The following is a 16,484-nucleotide window of genomic DNA, read 5'->3' as shown; positions in this document are numbered from 1 at the left end:
AACATTTTATATTTAACAGGTCTGAGGTGGTCCTTAGAGTCTGCATTCAGGCAGTGCTGAATGTGGGCAGCAAGACCCTCTCCACTCCATTTGTGAGTCCTTAGCCGAGAGAAAGAACGGTGGAAACACAAGAGACTCATTAGCTCAGAGTAATGGTAGGCATTTCTGAGGCGTGTTATCAACAATCTCAGCAGTCTAAGTTAAGTTAAAATATTATCTTAATTTGGAGTCTGTTTGTTTTTACCATTTTTTCAGAAAACAAAATATTTTAAGTGGTGGTATGTGTGTGCTATTGTTTTATGTATGAGTGTGTGTTATATTTTCACTTTCTTAGCCAAGTTTTTGCTTAAGTACAAGACTCATTCTTAGGACTCATGACAAAGTGGGGAACAGTTACTCCTAGTCGTGGCAGGGTTCATGGCAGTGCACCGTTTGAAGCCATACAATTGAGGTTCTAGCTTCTACCAGCTATTTTCCAAATTGCCACCATGGCCAGTGCTTCTCAGACTTGGTTGAGAGATTGAATGCTTGGAAATCACAGTGCTCTCTGCAAAACATAACAGGTGAAATATTGATGTATTTATGTAATAATATGTTACAGTTTTACAAACCAGTGGAAGGAGAATGAATGCAACATAAACTCACAACTAACCCTAAGTCCTCTCAGAAATGAGCCTCGATTTCATTGTTGCAAAGATGAAGGTGATAACTGCTACCTCACCTAGGAAACTTCTGATTCTTCCATTATAGCCAAAGATAGGCCAATGGTGTTTTAATGATTTATTTATTTATTTGAAATGCAAAGTGACAGAGAGAGACAATGAAACAGAGAAGAGGGAGCTCTTCCACTTGCTGATTTACTCCCCAAATGGCTGCAACAGCTAGGGCTAGACCAGAACTCCATCCAGGTCTTCTACATGGGTGGCAGAGACCCATGTCCTTGAGCCATCATTTGCCACCTCCCAAGATACACATTTGCAGGAAGCCAGATTGGAAGCGGAGTAGCCAGGATTCAAACCAACACTTTTATGTTGGGTGCAAGTGTTCCAAGCAGTGGCCTAAACCATTTCACCACAATGCCCACCCCTATGTAAAAGACTTTTGATTCTGGTGCTTTTGTGGTTATCACCATAAAGCACACAAGATGGCCAACACGACTTCCACTGCTACTGGCTGCATTCTTTATGTATCAGATCCTGTGCTAACGTCCTTCACTAAACATGCAGACAACTCTTTTCAGTGAAGTTTTTATTAGTAGTATTATTAGTATTTATTTATTTTTTGAATAATTATTTTATTTATTTGAAAGACAGAGTTACAGAGGGAGGTAAAGAGGTAGAGCCAGAGAGAGAGAGGTCTTCCATTCTGCTGGTTCACTCCCCAAATGACCGCAATGGCCAGAGCTGAGCTGATCCGAAGTCAGGAGCCAGGAGCTTCCTCTAGGTCTCCCATGTGGGTGCAGGGGCCCAAGGACTTGGGCCATCCTCCGCTGCTTTCCCAGGCCATAGCAGAGAGCTGGATGAGAAGAGGAGCAGCCGGGACTCGAACTGACGCCCAAATGGGACGCCAGCGCTGCAGGTTGGGGTTTTAACCCACTGCGACACAGCACCAGCCCCAATATTATTAATATTCATTATCTTTGCACTAAGATAAGGAAGAGTAAAGCAGTGGTTCCCTGATAGAGCTCATTGGTAGAGATCACTCCTGGCTCCTCTTTCAATCACCAGCGCTTCCTCCCATGCTAGGAATTTACATCTTCATCAGGAAAATAACATGTGTCTCTTGGTTAAGCCAAGTCCCCAGGGCAGTATCTCTTCACCACTTTTGTCAGAATCCCTCTGATAATCCACTGGAGACTGTGGACCCTCTTCCTAGGGAAATGCACACAAGCACACAGAACATCTTGCATTCAACTTGAGGTGACTCATGGGCGCCAAGAAGAACACCTCTATCCACAGAGTGTCTCAGAAGGCAGAGGACTTTTCCAGGCTTCAGGCTGAACTTGACCTGCCCTTTCAAGCACGGACCTGAATTGTTTCCTTTCACCATCCTCCTGACCATGTTACTATTCAAATATTTATATTGATAAGAGATAAACACACCCAAAATGTCAAAAAATATTCGCTGGCACCAGGGAGCCTATAGAGCTTCCAATTTCTTTAGCATCAGTCATCAAGGGGCTGCCTTTCTGGAGTGAAGAGACAGCATCTGCTCAGGTAAGGGAGCGACTCTGAGAATGCTTGTTTCTCTGGATGAAACAAGATGCTTAAAGCAAAAACAGCATTATCACTCCCTCTTGGTTCCTTAATATAGAAGAGAGTTGAGCTGTTGACAAAAATACAGAGGCGAGAAATATGGAGCTTGGTGTTGTCCATAACTCCAAACATGAAGGGAAAAACCAGAGGAATGAAGTGGGAAAGAAAGGGGGTGAGGGAAGAAGACCCGCTCTTTGTCTTTAGGATGCTCTGAAGTCGACCTCTGTTGTGCATTTCGTGGACCCAACGTGCTCTCCGGACCAGCAGCTGCAGCCTCACCTGGGAATTTAGAAAAAAGGCCAGTTCCCAGGTTCCACCCCAGGCCACCTTATCAGAAACACAGGCGTGAGATCTAGCTATCTCTGTGTGCTTTTTCTTTTTATAAATAAGTTTATTTTCTTAAAGACTTTATTTTTTTGGAGCAGTTTCAGGTTCACAGCAAAGTTGAGAGGGAGGTACATAGATACCCCCATACCTCCTTCTCTATCATATGCAAAGCTTTCCCTTTATCAGCCTCCCCACCAGAGTGGTACATTTGCTACAACTGATGGGGCTGCATTGACACATCATTATCTCACCATGCCCATGGTTTACATGAGGGATCACTCTTGGTGATGAATATTCCGTGTTTGACAAATGGATAATGACGTGTGTCTATCATTGTAGTACCACACACAGTGGCTTCATGCCCTAGAAATCCTCTGTTCTCTGTTTACCCATCCTCTCCTCCCCCTTTAATCACGGAGAGCCCCTTATCTTTTTATGGTCTCCATAGTTTGCCTTTTCCAGAATGTCATAGAACTGGAGTCTTACAGTGTAGAGCCTTTTCAGATAGACTTCTTTTACTTCGTGGAATACGGTCATGTTTACTCCAAGTCTTTTCATGTCTTGATAGTTTATTGCCTTTTATCCCTGCATATTCCATTGTTTGGATATCCCACGGTTTATCTGTCCATTCACCTCCTGAAGAAATCTTGGTTGCTTGAGAATCATGATTAAAGCTACTGCAAACACCTGTGCGGAGGTTTCTGTGCAGACCCAAGTTTTCAACTCCTTAGGTAAATATTGCTGAGTCATGTGTAAGGAGTGTGTTTACTTTTGTAAGAAACTGCAAACTGTCTTCCAAAATGGCTATCCCATTGCCACCAGCAGCAGCGTGGCTTTGTGGCCTCTCTAGCACCTGGTGTGCTGGAGTTTGAGCATCCCAAGAGGAGTGTAGTGGTCAGTAGCCCGGTTTTGCCCAGCCCGCGAGGTGATTCTGGTGCACACCAGATACTGAGACCCTCCACTGTGAAATAAAATCTTCTTTTGTAGACGTAACTCTCCCCACTGAGCCTTAATCAAACTGCTGGCCTTGTAACAAGGGGAGCATGAAGAAACCATGGCAGGGACACTAGAGTTTTCTGAGCAAGAACATACCAGGCACTCTGTGTGTAACATCTCAGTTCACCCTGCCAGGAGGTCTAAGAAATTTTATTCTTGTACCCATTTTAAGCATTTTCTTAAATGAAATTCCAAGTGATAATATTAACATTGAAGGTTACAGATCTACTAAGTAGCTAGCTCATAAAAGCAAATTTGAAAAGTACGAAAAGTTACAAAAAGGAATATAGGAATTACCCACAATCCCAATTAAAAACAGCCATTATTGGGGTCCATGATGTGGAATAGCTGGTAAAGCCACCACCTGCAGTGCCCGCATCCTATCTGGGTGGTGGTTCGAGTCCCGGCTGCTCCACTTCTGATCCAGCTCTCTGCTATGGTCTGGGATAGCAGTAGAAGATGGCCAAGTCCTTGAGCCCCTGCACCCATGTGGAAGACCAGGAAGAAGTTCCTGGCTTTGGATGGGCCCAGTTCCAGAAGGCTCTCCAGATGTAGACATCTGGGGAGTGAAAGAGCAGATGGGAGACCTCTCTCTCTCTCTCTCTCTCTCTGTGCCTCTCTGTAACTCTGTCTTTCAAATAAATAAATAAATCTTAAAAAAACACACACTATTATTATTTCATGGGCCCCCTTGCAGTATTTTTTTCCCTATGTAAAACCCCTTAAAAAGTGACTGTATAGTCTTCTAGAGAGTGGGCTCTAGGGAAGGGTTCTTTCTCTGAGCTCTCAAGACCCAGGAACCAGGGCCTCCGCTCCCAGCTTGGAGCTGACCTCCTCTCAAAGCAGGTGTCCCCATTCCTCTATCCCTGCACTTGACAATACAGAGAAGTAAGAGCTCAGCGAACTAAACAAGAGCGCTGAAACTGATGCTGAGAGTTGGCCTGAAATGAAGCGGTGTTTGAGCCAGAGGTAGAACAAGTTAGTTTCGCTCAGTTCTCTAGGAAAAGGCTGGAGGCTGGCTCTGAAATGTGTGCGCCTCTTGTGCTGGGGGCTGCCGGCACTGCTGTTTCTGGAACACAACCGCGAGCGTCTATCCCAGGAGGGTCGTCATGATCTCCTCACCAGGAGCACCGTTGTGCTCCAGAGACAGGGAATGGAAGTCATCAAAGTTCTGGATGGTGCTCTGTGATGTTTGGACAGCTCTCTATTTAACCCCCTGTGGAGACTGGTGTGGGTCTCAGGGAAAATAGTAAAGATAAAAGACAGAGCCTTAGGCTTATGGATGTTGTTTTCATGAAGTGTTTGTTTTCTTTGCCATTAAGACCACTTGTCCTAGTGAATCACTTGGAGTTGGATTTTACTAAAAAACCTCAAAAAAAAAAAAAAAAGAGCCAAAATGTTTTTAGAATCTATAGCTCTGGGTGGCCTAAAGATAATGAGCTTCCTTCTTCTGAAAAAGAAAAAAAAAAAAAAAAACAGCTTAAGGTTTTTTCCAACCAGGCACTAATTCTATGAAACCTGGAAGCAATTTCTGCCCCTCCCTCCCAAGCCTTTAGCTTTTACCCAACGTAAAGTGAAAATGAAGATCAAGTGGAAGAATTTTTTTTAATTTTTGTATAATGTACATTTGTCACATTCGGCCTGTGGCTAATTGAAACTTACAATTATCAGTTTTGTCAGAAGAATGCCTTTTGTTCCCTGGGCTCCTTTGTAATGCATGCTGGTTAGGAAGTGATACAAGCTGTTCAATTAGGAGAGAAAAGTTTATCAGGGTTGGCTTATCTCCTTTGGAATTGACAAGACATTCCTGTAGTTCGAAATCCAAACAGTACAAAAAGATAGAGAATGAAAATAATCCTTTCGGCCTCTTCTTTTCTACCCTTCAGGTTTCCTCTCTCAGAGTAATCAAGGGTACCAGTCTTTTGCTTTCTGTCAGGTTTGCTTTATTGTTAGGCCCTGTTTTGTTTTTTTTTGTTTTTTGTTTTTTTTTGTTTTTTTTTTAAATGAGAATGGGAATGTTTAATACCCGCTACTCTACAGCTTGTTTTTGTACTTAGCAATGTCTATTGATGTTTGTATTTCAGAGTAGAGAGAATATTCTCAGATATGATCCCTACTTTGGAATGGTACCTCACGAGACTTCCTTACAAGTGTCCTTGTGGCTGCTTCATCCCCTTTTATTGTTTTCTGTCTCTGCTTTCATTTTAAAGTTTCTTTCTTATTCCTCTAATAGTTCACGTGGCTTAAAGGAAGAGCAGATCTTTACACTGCAACGATCTCGGGCCTCCAAGAATCCAGGGATAGCTGGCTGGTGGGAAGAAAATTCCCAAGTCAAAAAAAAAAAAAAAAAAAAAAAACAAACTAAGAAAAGGCCTGCGCCGCGGCTCACTAGGCTAATCCTCCGCCTTGCGGCGCCGGCACTCCGGGTTCTAGTCCCGGTTGGGGCGCCGGATTCTGTCCCGGTTGCCCCTCTTCCAGGCCAGCTCTCTGCTGTGGCCAGGGAGTGCAGTGGAGGATGGCCCAGGTGCTTGGGCCCTGCACCCCATGGGAGAGCAGGAAAAGCACCTGGCTCCTGGCTCTGCCATCGGATCAGCGCGGTGCGCCGGCCGCGGCGGCCATTGGAGGGTGAACCAACGGCAAAGGAAGACCTTTCTCTCTGTCTCTCTCTCTCTCTCACTGTCCACTCTGCCTGTCAAAAAAAAAAAAAAAAAAAAAGAAAGAAAAAAAAAAGAAAATTCCCAAGTCTAGGAGTCTGCACCCTTCTTTAGAGAGAAATATGCAAAAGGATGTAAGGAACAAGGAAATGGAAGCAAGATCAAAGGCAAAGGCGATGTGAAAGGAACTAGAAAAATGATCTGGGTGAGAGAGCAGTCATGAGGTTGCAAGGTTAGATGTACTAGATGGCTTGATCCAGGTTCTTGTCTCCGACACAAGAACTAATTCAAGGATGAGCTACAGGTAAAGATTAGCAGAGGAATAAGATTGATTTGCATGCACAGTGAGAGTACACACTAGAGAAAGAATGTGGGCATGCTGGAGAGTGAACAGTATTCAGTGAGGTTTGGGGTGACCCCCTTATATCACCTGGAGGCATGGGTGTAGTGTCTGGGGAAGGGCTGAATTGGCTATTCATGGGGCAGAGTTTGGGGTGCAGTTCTGATTCTGCCCATTTCTTTGTCCTATTTTTAAGAAATTTTGGAAGTGTCATGGTATCAGGTGCATGATGGGAACAGGGATGTCAGGCATGATAATTTTATTATAAGGATTTTATAATTAGTTATAGGTCATCATGGGATGCAATCAGTAGCTGTCTTTGTTATTTTGGTTTGGCGTCAGTTCTAACAGGCAGTTTCATAGAACCATGATTTTTCACTGCAAAGAATGTCCTCTGAAAACCTCCTTAGCTTTTGTTTATGTTGATTTAAGTCAGTCATAGAGAAAGGGACATGACACTTCCAAGGGACATGTACCTAAAGTGTACCATTAGCCAGCTCTCTCAGAGGACAGTACTTGTATGCAGATGGTAGGAGGCCCCACTGTGACTGCAGCCAGGCTATCCTCTGAAAGAAGGGAATAGATCAAGTTGTGGAGTGGGGGCACTGGGCCAGTGGAGGTGAAAGAGAATTGGGACTTGAGGGAGAGTGGGGAACCAAAGCCCTGGGGAGGGTTCCAGCAACGAGACAAGTTGAGTTTGAGGTGGTTAAGCCCGGAGTGGTGGAGGAGCACTCAGGAGTGGGTCATCCACTGTGTCCACTGCTGGTCTTCTGACTCTTGTCTCTCTAAAGGGGGGGTTTTCAAAGACTGATGTGAAAGCCTAGACTTAAGGCATATCTGGCCATTTGTGTTGAAGGTTGAAGGACAGTGGGGATCTGTATGGCTGCGACCTGTTGTTACAGCACAGGGCAAGGAAGAGGGCTGCACAGCTGGAGGCTTTTGAGTTCCAGGGGTGTCAGGGAGAGGCCTGATTAAGGGGGAATCTGGTTTCTCACTCACCCTGTGGAATTGTTCAGAAGCTCTAACGATTGTAAGGAAACAAATGTGAATAAACTTGTCACATTATTTATAACATCAAAAACACTAGAAACAATTAAAACAGGTAATGTGAAGGGTTCATGTAGCAAAACAAGATGCATCCATAAATCGAAATACCGTTAGTTGTAAACTATGCTTACAGAGATCAAAAAAGATTGTCAATAAATTTCTTTTTAATTTAATTTATGTATTTGAGAGGGGGATAGAGAGAAAGAGAACTCCCGTCCACTGTTTCACTCCCCAAGTACTCACAATGGCTGGAGGAGCCGAAGCCAGGAGCTCGCATCGGGGTAAGAACACAGCTACTTGAGGCAACACTGCTGCCTCCCAGGCTCTGCATCGACGCACGTATCTGGGATTGGGAGTGAAGGCTGGGCATTCAACCCAAGTATTCTGAAATGAAACATGGACGCCTTAACTAGCATCTTTTCCACTAAGTCAAATACCTACCCCCTCTCCATCCATTTCTTAATTTTTTAGAAAGTTATAATTGTTTCTTGGTATCTGTAGGAAATTGGCTCCAGGTACTTGCAGATACCAAAATCTGAGACTATTCAAGTCTCTTCTATAAAATAATTGCATATAACATATGCACATTATCCTGTATACTTTAAATCATCTCTATGTTATTTATAATACCTAACATAATCTCTACGTTATTTATAATACCTAACATAATGTAAGTGCTATATTATTGATATATTGTATTATTTAGAAAATAATAAGAAAAGAGTCTGTACATGTACAGCATGAATGTAATTTTTTTTAAAGTATTTCGATCTGGAGCAGATGTTCAGCTTACGGTTAAGATGCCCATGTCTCACACTACAGTACCTGGCTCAATGCCCAGCTCTGGTTCCTACTCCATCTTCCTGACAAAGCAGACCCTGGGAGGCAGTGGTGATGAGTCAGGTAACTGGGTTCCTGCCACCCTCATGGAAGAATTGGAGTTGTCACCCGCTAATGCTTAAAAGTCTTGAATTGACTCATTTTTATTTCAAGACCCTAAACGCACCTGGTGTTCTTGAGTTGTTGTTCTGGCTTTCAGGCACATTACAGAAATAAATGCAATCACCAGCTACCCTGAACTGATCCAGACCCTACAACAGGAACAACACCTATGCAGATGGGTCAAAGAGTATACAGAGGTCACCTTTTGCTTTATTTTATTTTATTTTATTTTTTTTGACAGGCAGAGTGGACAGTAAGAGAGAGAGAGACAGAGAGAAAGGTCCTCCTTTTGCTGTTGGTTCACCCTCCAATGGCCGCCACGGCAGGCGCGCTGCGGCTGGCACATCACGCTGATCTGAAGCCAGGAGCCAGGTGCTTCTCCTGGTCTCCCATGCGGGTGCAGGGTCCAAGCACTTGGGCCATCCTCCACTGCACTCCCGGGCCATAGCAGAGAGCTGGCCTGAAAGAGGGGCAGAATCTGGTGTGCCGGCGCCACAGGCGGAGGATTAGCCTATTGAGCCGCAGCGCCAGCCACCTTTTGCTTTATTTTAATATTAAGACCCCCCCCCCCCCAAATCCACACAACCAGGAGGAACTTAAAACTTATTGCCATAATTTGCAACATGTCAGTGCATGTTTCCAAACTGTACATGCGCGTACTTGTCCCCACCCCTACATGACATGGCAGCAACACCCCCTCCTACATATTCATGTGCCCCTAAAATAAAGATGCCCATTTCCTCTGTTCATAGGGTCAAGGCTTTGGAAATTAGTCCCTGTGGTCTCCTTATTTGTTGCAAATAAATTATTTTTCATGACAACTCCTTCTGGTGAATTTCCTAAAATTTGCCAGGAAGTGGGTCCACAGGTTTGGAGAGAAACAGATTGAGTTTATGCTTTGCCCAGTCCTGGCCCTTTCGGGCATTTGCAGGAGTGAACTAGCAGATAAAGTTCTCATTCTCTCTCTCTCTTGCTTGCTCTCTCTCTCTCCCTCTCGCTCTCTCCCTGTATTACTCTGTCTCTATCTCTTGCTGCCACTGTCTATAGATAAATAAAAATATTTTCAATCTGTTGTTGGTGCACCCCCTGGTGGACACAGAGCCCAAAGAAGCTGTGGAGGCGGAGAGCTGACGACACAGCTCGAAGACTAACTCTGTGCATCTATCTTAGTGGGCTGATAACAGCAAGTGCTTTCTGAGATTCACCATCTGACAGAAGCTCTTAACAGCATTCTGCGTGTAACTCATTAAAATTTCCAATACAGTTGGTAGGAGCTATTGTGGGGAGCAACTTGGACTAGACTGTTACTGGAATTAAGACTTATTCTATACATCTGCTCTCCCACAATATGGCACTGGGAGAGGAGGAAACAGCTTCTACACAGCTGCCTCCAGTTCAACCAATAAACAGCAGGACCTGCTCCTGATTGGAGGAGAGCAGCGTACTCGGCGTGTGGGTAGCAGAGTTGGGATTGGCAGAAGAGGACTATAAAGGAGGAGAGAGACAACATGCACCAGGAACATCTAAGGGGAACACCTGTGCAGCCCTCGAGAGAGCCGGCCGGCGGTGTGCTGCTCCCCCGCGGAAGTGGGGAAAGTGGCAGGGGGAACCGCCCTTCCACGGAGGTGGAAGGGACGGTAGCCAACCCGGGAAGAACCAGCAGCAAACCCGGGAAGGGCCGAGCAGACAAAAGAACAGCGCAGGGTCCTGTGTCGTTCCTCCACGAAGAGGGGGAGCGACAGCTATGATAATTTTCAGTTTGTACGTAAGAAAGTTGAGGCTCAGAGCAGTTAGGCAACGGGGGTCAGATCATGCAGTGGGTAAGTGGAAGGGCTCGGACTTGGACCCCGCTCAAGAGCCAGTTCCACATGCTTACCCACAGGCGCTAATGCCTAGCTATGTAGCAAGAAACCTAGGTAACAAAATAGAGTTAGGGCTTTGAGTAGTGACCATGGCGGGGAAATGTTGGGGACTAAAGAAAGTGGGTGCGAGGGAGTTTGGTCTGTATTGCAAAGATTCTGTTCTGATAAGCCAAATATGGGGAAATAAAGTGAAGAATAAAAAGTAAACTGAAGGAGATCTGTTAGAGGCCAGTGGAGTGGTGCAGGGGCCCAGGAACTTGGGCCATCTTCCATTGCTTTCCCAGGCCATAGCAGAGAGCTGGATCAGAAGAGGAGCAGCCGGGACATGAACTAGCACTCATATGGGATGCCAACATCACAGGCAGAGGCTTAGCCCACTATGCCATAGCACCGGCCCTCACATTGTTTATAATAGCAATAAAAATCATTTCACCTGTACCATTTCCTGCACATGCCAAAGACTATGTTCCCAGGAGTTCAAAGCCATCAACATTTACTGATTTGTTATCAAAAGCATATTTTAATAATGGACTGCAATGTTTTAAGACTTAAAGAGATATCCCCATAACTTATTTAGTAAGAGCAACATTGTAGAATAAGTCTATCTTCCTGGATGGCTCCTGAGAAGTTCTGACATTTTTTCTTGGAAAATGTCACTTTACTTTATAATCACCTGTTAAGCTTCATGTTTAAATACATACATATTGCATAAATTGAATTACATTATATACATGTACCTAGAATTTAGCTCAAGGCATATGAGCACAGTGCTCCTTAAAGTATAATAAACACTATTTTCCCCTTCGTTGCATAATGGCCTGAAGCCTTAAGCAAACTAAAATAAACCGCACTAATTTTTCAGTTGTATGTTAAGGCCTTAAATCCTCCACATAAACATTCCCGAGTGCACTCGGCGCGGTCAGCTAATACGCCGCCCGGAAAGCACCGTCAGAGGCTTAGGCGAGGCTCGGAGGGCGCAGGGGAAATGCGTTCCTGACCTTCTGTACGCACGGCTGCTTTTCATCTGGTTTCAATTCTCTTGTTTGTGCACCTTGCCATATTTATTATTGAATTCTTGGTTTCATGTTCCATGTCCCGATGATTTATGAGAAACTGCTGGTCTAGATGTTATCTTTGGCATCCAGCGAGCTCACATAGCCCCTCAAGAATGCTGAGTGAATAAATGTGTTTTGAGCTGCACAATACCCAGGCTGAGCACACGTCCATCAACTCATAAAAAATGCCAGCTGAAGATGCTTTAGCAAGATGCAGTTCTCTTCTGAAACACAGCAGCGAGGATGTTTTGAAAATCACAGAGATTTTTTCCCTCGTTGGCAAATGATTGTTGCTAGAGATGGTAAGACTTGGTCCTAAAATAGTCACTTCTGGAAAAATCTCAAGATAATTTTTCCTCCTTGTTTTTCCCCTGTTTTTTTCTTTTTTTTAAGATTAGCTCAAGATGAAGTGGCATGTTTTCCTATATCAGGGATTTGTCTTCTTTGGTTGACTAAGAAATGACATTTGCTAATGACATTTTGGTTAATAGCTAAACATCTTCTTGAACATGATCTAGTTTGTGTGTGTAGGGGATGAGAGTTTTTAATGATGATCAGCTTTTTTCTTGCTTATCTAAGTAGAAACTAATTGGCAAGGCAAATATGCTCAGAGAAAATAATATAATTACAGACATTTTACAGGCTAATCAAAATGGTTGGGGAATTTTCTCTGGACTTCCTCCTTTCCCATAAAGGGACTAAAAAGATTGCTCTGCCTGAGACTGACCTCACCACACAAGTGCTTCTGTAATTAACTCACTAAATGTTACACCAAACCTCCTGAAGTAGGCATGTAGATGGGGTCCTTAGTGGGACTGATGCATCATGACTTTGCCATAGAATTTTTTTTAAGTTTTTTTTTTTTTTAATTTATTTGAGAGAGAGAGTTACAGAGAGAGGGAGAGACAGAGGGAAAGGTCTTCATCCACTGGTTCACTCCCCAGGTGGCCCCATTGGCCAGAGCTGTGCCAGTCCAAAGCCAGGAGCCAGGAGCTTCTTCCAGGTCTCCCACATGGGTGCAGGGGCCCAAGGACTTGGACCATCTTTCACTGCTCTCCCAGGCCACAGCAGAGAGCTGGATCAGAAGAGGAGTGCATATGGCATGCCAGCACTGCAGGGGGAGACTTAGCCTACTATGCCACAGCGGCCCTGCCACAGAATTTAACAATTTTTAAGAGCACAGTGTGTAAATGTCAAGTTCGAATTGTTTAAAATTACTTTCTCCCTTCAGTTCCATCTTATTTCTCAGAGTTAAACATAAAAGCATCACCCAGAGGAAGACAACATATAAAGAGATCAAGGAGCACTATGACAAACAGTACCCTTGGAATAATAGAAATATAACAGTGAAAGGAAGAAAAAAGCCCCGTTTTTCTCATGGTAAGAGAGAAAGTAGATCCTTTTACCTGTTTCTTCACAGCCATGCTAGAAGACTGGAGCACTTAATATCTCTCTAGATTGTTACACCGACTTAGCTCAATGCCAGTTGGAACTCAGGCCCCGGAAACACAATCCTTCTCAGCAATTTCGGATTTGTTTTTTAAAGATAGCTTCCACAAAGATTCCAAAGGGGAAGCAGGAAAAGGTATTTCGTAACAAATCCTCAGCAAGCAGCTGCCAACACCCCAGTCGGCTTGTCCCACGCTGGAGCTTTGCTGCAGTCTGGGCTTTCCTCGTTCCCTTTCATCTCCCCTGTAGCCCCCAGCCCGGTTAGTTCCCTTTCTTTCCTCCAATATTTATCTATCTAGTGGTCAGCAACTGAAAAGCTTTCCTTAAGGAGTGAAGGGGGAGGGGGATGAGAAACCATTTTACTTTCCCCGACACATTCACGTTAATGTTCACGACCACTTCTGCGATGGCGAGAGTGTTCATCGCACCCAGTTCCCACGGAGCAAAGTTCAGTTCCCTCTCCAGAGCTTCATTCGTAACTGCTGTACAACATCAGTCTTCTTGTACGATTGTTGGATGTCTGTAGAGCCCTCACACAAGCTGGTAGGAAGGCAGGCAGCTACAGATATAGGGTGGCTTTCATCATTCGAGACAGGAAACAATCACAGGATTATTTTTGTGTGTTTCTCTTTTTGTTTTAATAACGAAGGAAGACATCTCAAGGTCAAACCCAATTTTGAAAGTAGACAGCTATTACATTCTACCTATCAGAGTCACAAAAAAGAAGAAAATATTTTCAGGCATCCAGCGTTTATGCAGATGGCATTGAATTACATGTGTTTTATCCTCCAGCATTTATAAAAATGCATGCAGTAGCAAGTAAATTGTATAGGGAGGTCATAGACGCAGAAATACAGTTGCTGAAGATTGTACACTTCAAAATTCGCACTTAGAAACTATACAAAGAAAGAGTGAGCGGCTGGTGTTGCAGTGTAACAGGTTAAACTGCCACTTGCAATGACTTGAAATGTCAGCATCCCAGATGGGCCCAGTTGGTGTCCTGGCTGCTCCACTTCTGATCCAGCCTCCTGCTAATATGCCCAGGAAAACAGCAAAAGATGGTCCAACTACTTGAGTTCCTGCACCCCCATGGAAGACCCGGAAGAAGCTCCTGGCACCTGGCTAATGGCTTCAGCCTAGCCCAGCCCTGGCTGTGCTGGCCATCTGGGGAGTGAACCAGGGATCAAGGGAAGTCTGCACGCTAACCATCAGTCCTTCTCAAGGACAGGAGGGCTGATTTGAGCGGTGAGTCACCATGGGATACAGCAGGGTCACCATGGAGGCGCCTGGGTGAAGGCCCAGTGGGGCGAGGCCCAGTAAGCTGTGTGCTGACGCGTACCCTGCACGTCTTCCACAGCACCACACGCCCGGCTTTGTTCTACATCTACTCGGGCCTGTCAAACTGCCAACTCAGGCAACTGACTGGTTGTTTCTGGGTTTAAAGCTTCAGTTTGAATAAACTTGAACTCTGATTTTCCAACCAGACTCTGGTTATTTCAGTCAACATAACAAAAAAGAACTTCCTCTCTTCCTGCCTTTGAACAGAGGAAATACGGTTGACAAAGCAGAATCGAGCTGTGGTGCGGTGAGGGGAAAGACGGCTTTGGCTCTTGGGAGAAGAAAGGGGCTGTGAAGAACTTGGAGGAGGACGCTCCGGTGAGTGAGACCCCCACATGCTCTGACTCACCTTAGACCGGGAAGGAGGCCCCTCTCCCATAGGCGTGGGATGTGAAGAGTGTGGCAGTCAGTGTACTCTCGATTTTGCTGCCGAAATAAACTTTTTAAAATGCTCTGGGCTTAGCCTGGCTGATGTTTAGTTCTTGCCGACACTCATACGCCCACTGCAGATGGTGAGGATGTGCCGCCCACTCTAATCTCTCAGGGACCCAGGCTGTCAGAGTCTCCTTCTCAACCCGGGCTTCCATAACCATCACGGCACAAAATGCACCTGCTCTTGAAGTCTCCACCCAGAAGTGACATCTGTGCTTTCCTGTCACATTTCAGTGACCAAAGCAAGACACATGGCCACACTTCAGAAGCAGTTGGGAATGTGCCCAGAAAAAGAAGTGGAACAGGGGCCGGCACTGTGGCGTAGTGTTAAGCATCGGCCTGCGGCATTGGCAGTTCATATGGGTGCCGGTTCGGGTCTCAGCTGCTCCACTTATGATCCAGCTCCCTGCTGATGGCCTGGGAAAGCAGTAGAGGATGACCCTAGTCCTTGGGCCCCTGCACCTGCCTGGGAGGCCCAGCAGAAGCTCCTGGCTCCTGGTCAGGATTGGCTCAGCTCTGGCCATTGTGGCCATTTGGGGAGTGAACCAGCAGATGGAAAACCTTTCTCTTTGTCTCTCCCTCTCTCTGTCTGTAACTCTGTCTCAAGTAAATAAATAAATTTTAAAGAGCGAGAGCGAGACAGTGAAAGAGAGAGGGAGAGAGAGAAACAGCCCAATGACTATCATAAATAACTGCAATGCTAATTTAGCAAGAGAGCACCAGAAAGTCATCTTCCCTCAATTTCTCCACCTCCAAAGTTCACACAGGTTGTCCATGTGCCTCCATGCAATGCATCAGCCTTTTTGATTTAGCTTCACCATCCTTCAATGAAGAGGGATTAGATTTAACATCAGAAACTCTTTGCTTTTAAGTATTTATGTTATTTGAAAGAGAGAGAGAGAGACAGCAAGATAGAGAAGCAGAGCTCCGATTTGCCTGTTCACTCCCTGCAGTGCCTGCAATGACCAGTGGTGGGCCAGGTTGAAGCCAAGAGCTGAGAATTCAAGCCAGCTTTTCCACACGGGTGGCAGGGTCCCAACCACTTGAACCATCATCTGCTGCCTCCCAGGACATACATTAGCAGAAGCTGGAATCAAGAGTGGGGCCAGGACTTGAACCCAGGCACTGTAGTATGAGATGCACATGTTTTAGCTGGCGGCTTAATTGCTGGGCTAAATGCCTGCTATCTCATACTTGCAACTCTATATTAATAAAAAGCCACAGATCAATATTAGATTTAGAAAACTGCGAATAATTCATTGCAAAAGAATCACTTCAGGTGATGCTCTTAGTCGTCTTTAAGAATCTCAAGAGTCGTATCAAAAGCTATTAGGAGGAGTGGGCATTCAGCTTAGTAGTCAAGACACCTACATGCCAATCAAAGCGCATGGATTTGAGCCCCAGCTTTGACTCCTGACTCTAGCTTCCTGTAAATGCAGGACCCTAAGAAGCATCAGGGATTGTTCAAGAAATTGTGTTCCTGCCACCATATGTTGTGCTTCTGGTTCCTGGCTCCAGCCCTGGTTTTTGTGGGTCACTCTATCTCCCTGTCTCTCTGCCTCTCAAATAAATAGATAATTTTTTTTAAAAAAATCTGAATTATTATATATCTGTGATCTGAAATTATTCCTCATTCTTTTACCTAACAGTTGAAAATCTGTATTAAGAATCCCAAATATTTTAAAACAAAACAGTACATTTATTGTACACTGTTTATAGTAGAACTAGTTTGAAGAATCATGTTTTTAAAAGATTTATTTATTTATTTGAAAGGCAGAGTTACATAG

Source organism: Oryctolagus cuniculus, chromosome 4 (genome assembly GCF_964237555.1).
Source record: "Oryctolagus cuniculus chromosome 4, mOryCun1.1, whole genome shotgun sequence".
In the NCBI taxonomy this organism is placed as follows: Eukaryota; Metazoa; Chordata; class Mammalia; order Lagomorpha; family Leporidae; genus Oryctolagus; species Oryctolagus cuniculus.
The sequence above is the reverse complement of the archived record's forward strand: the minus strand, read 5'-3'. Positions refer to the sequence as shown.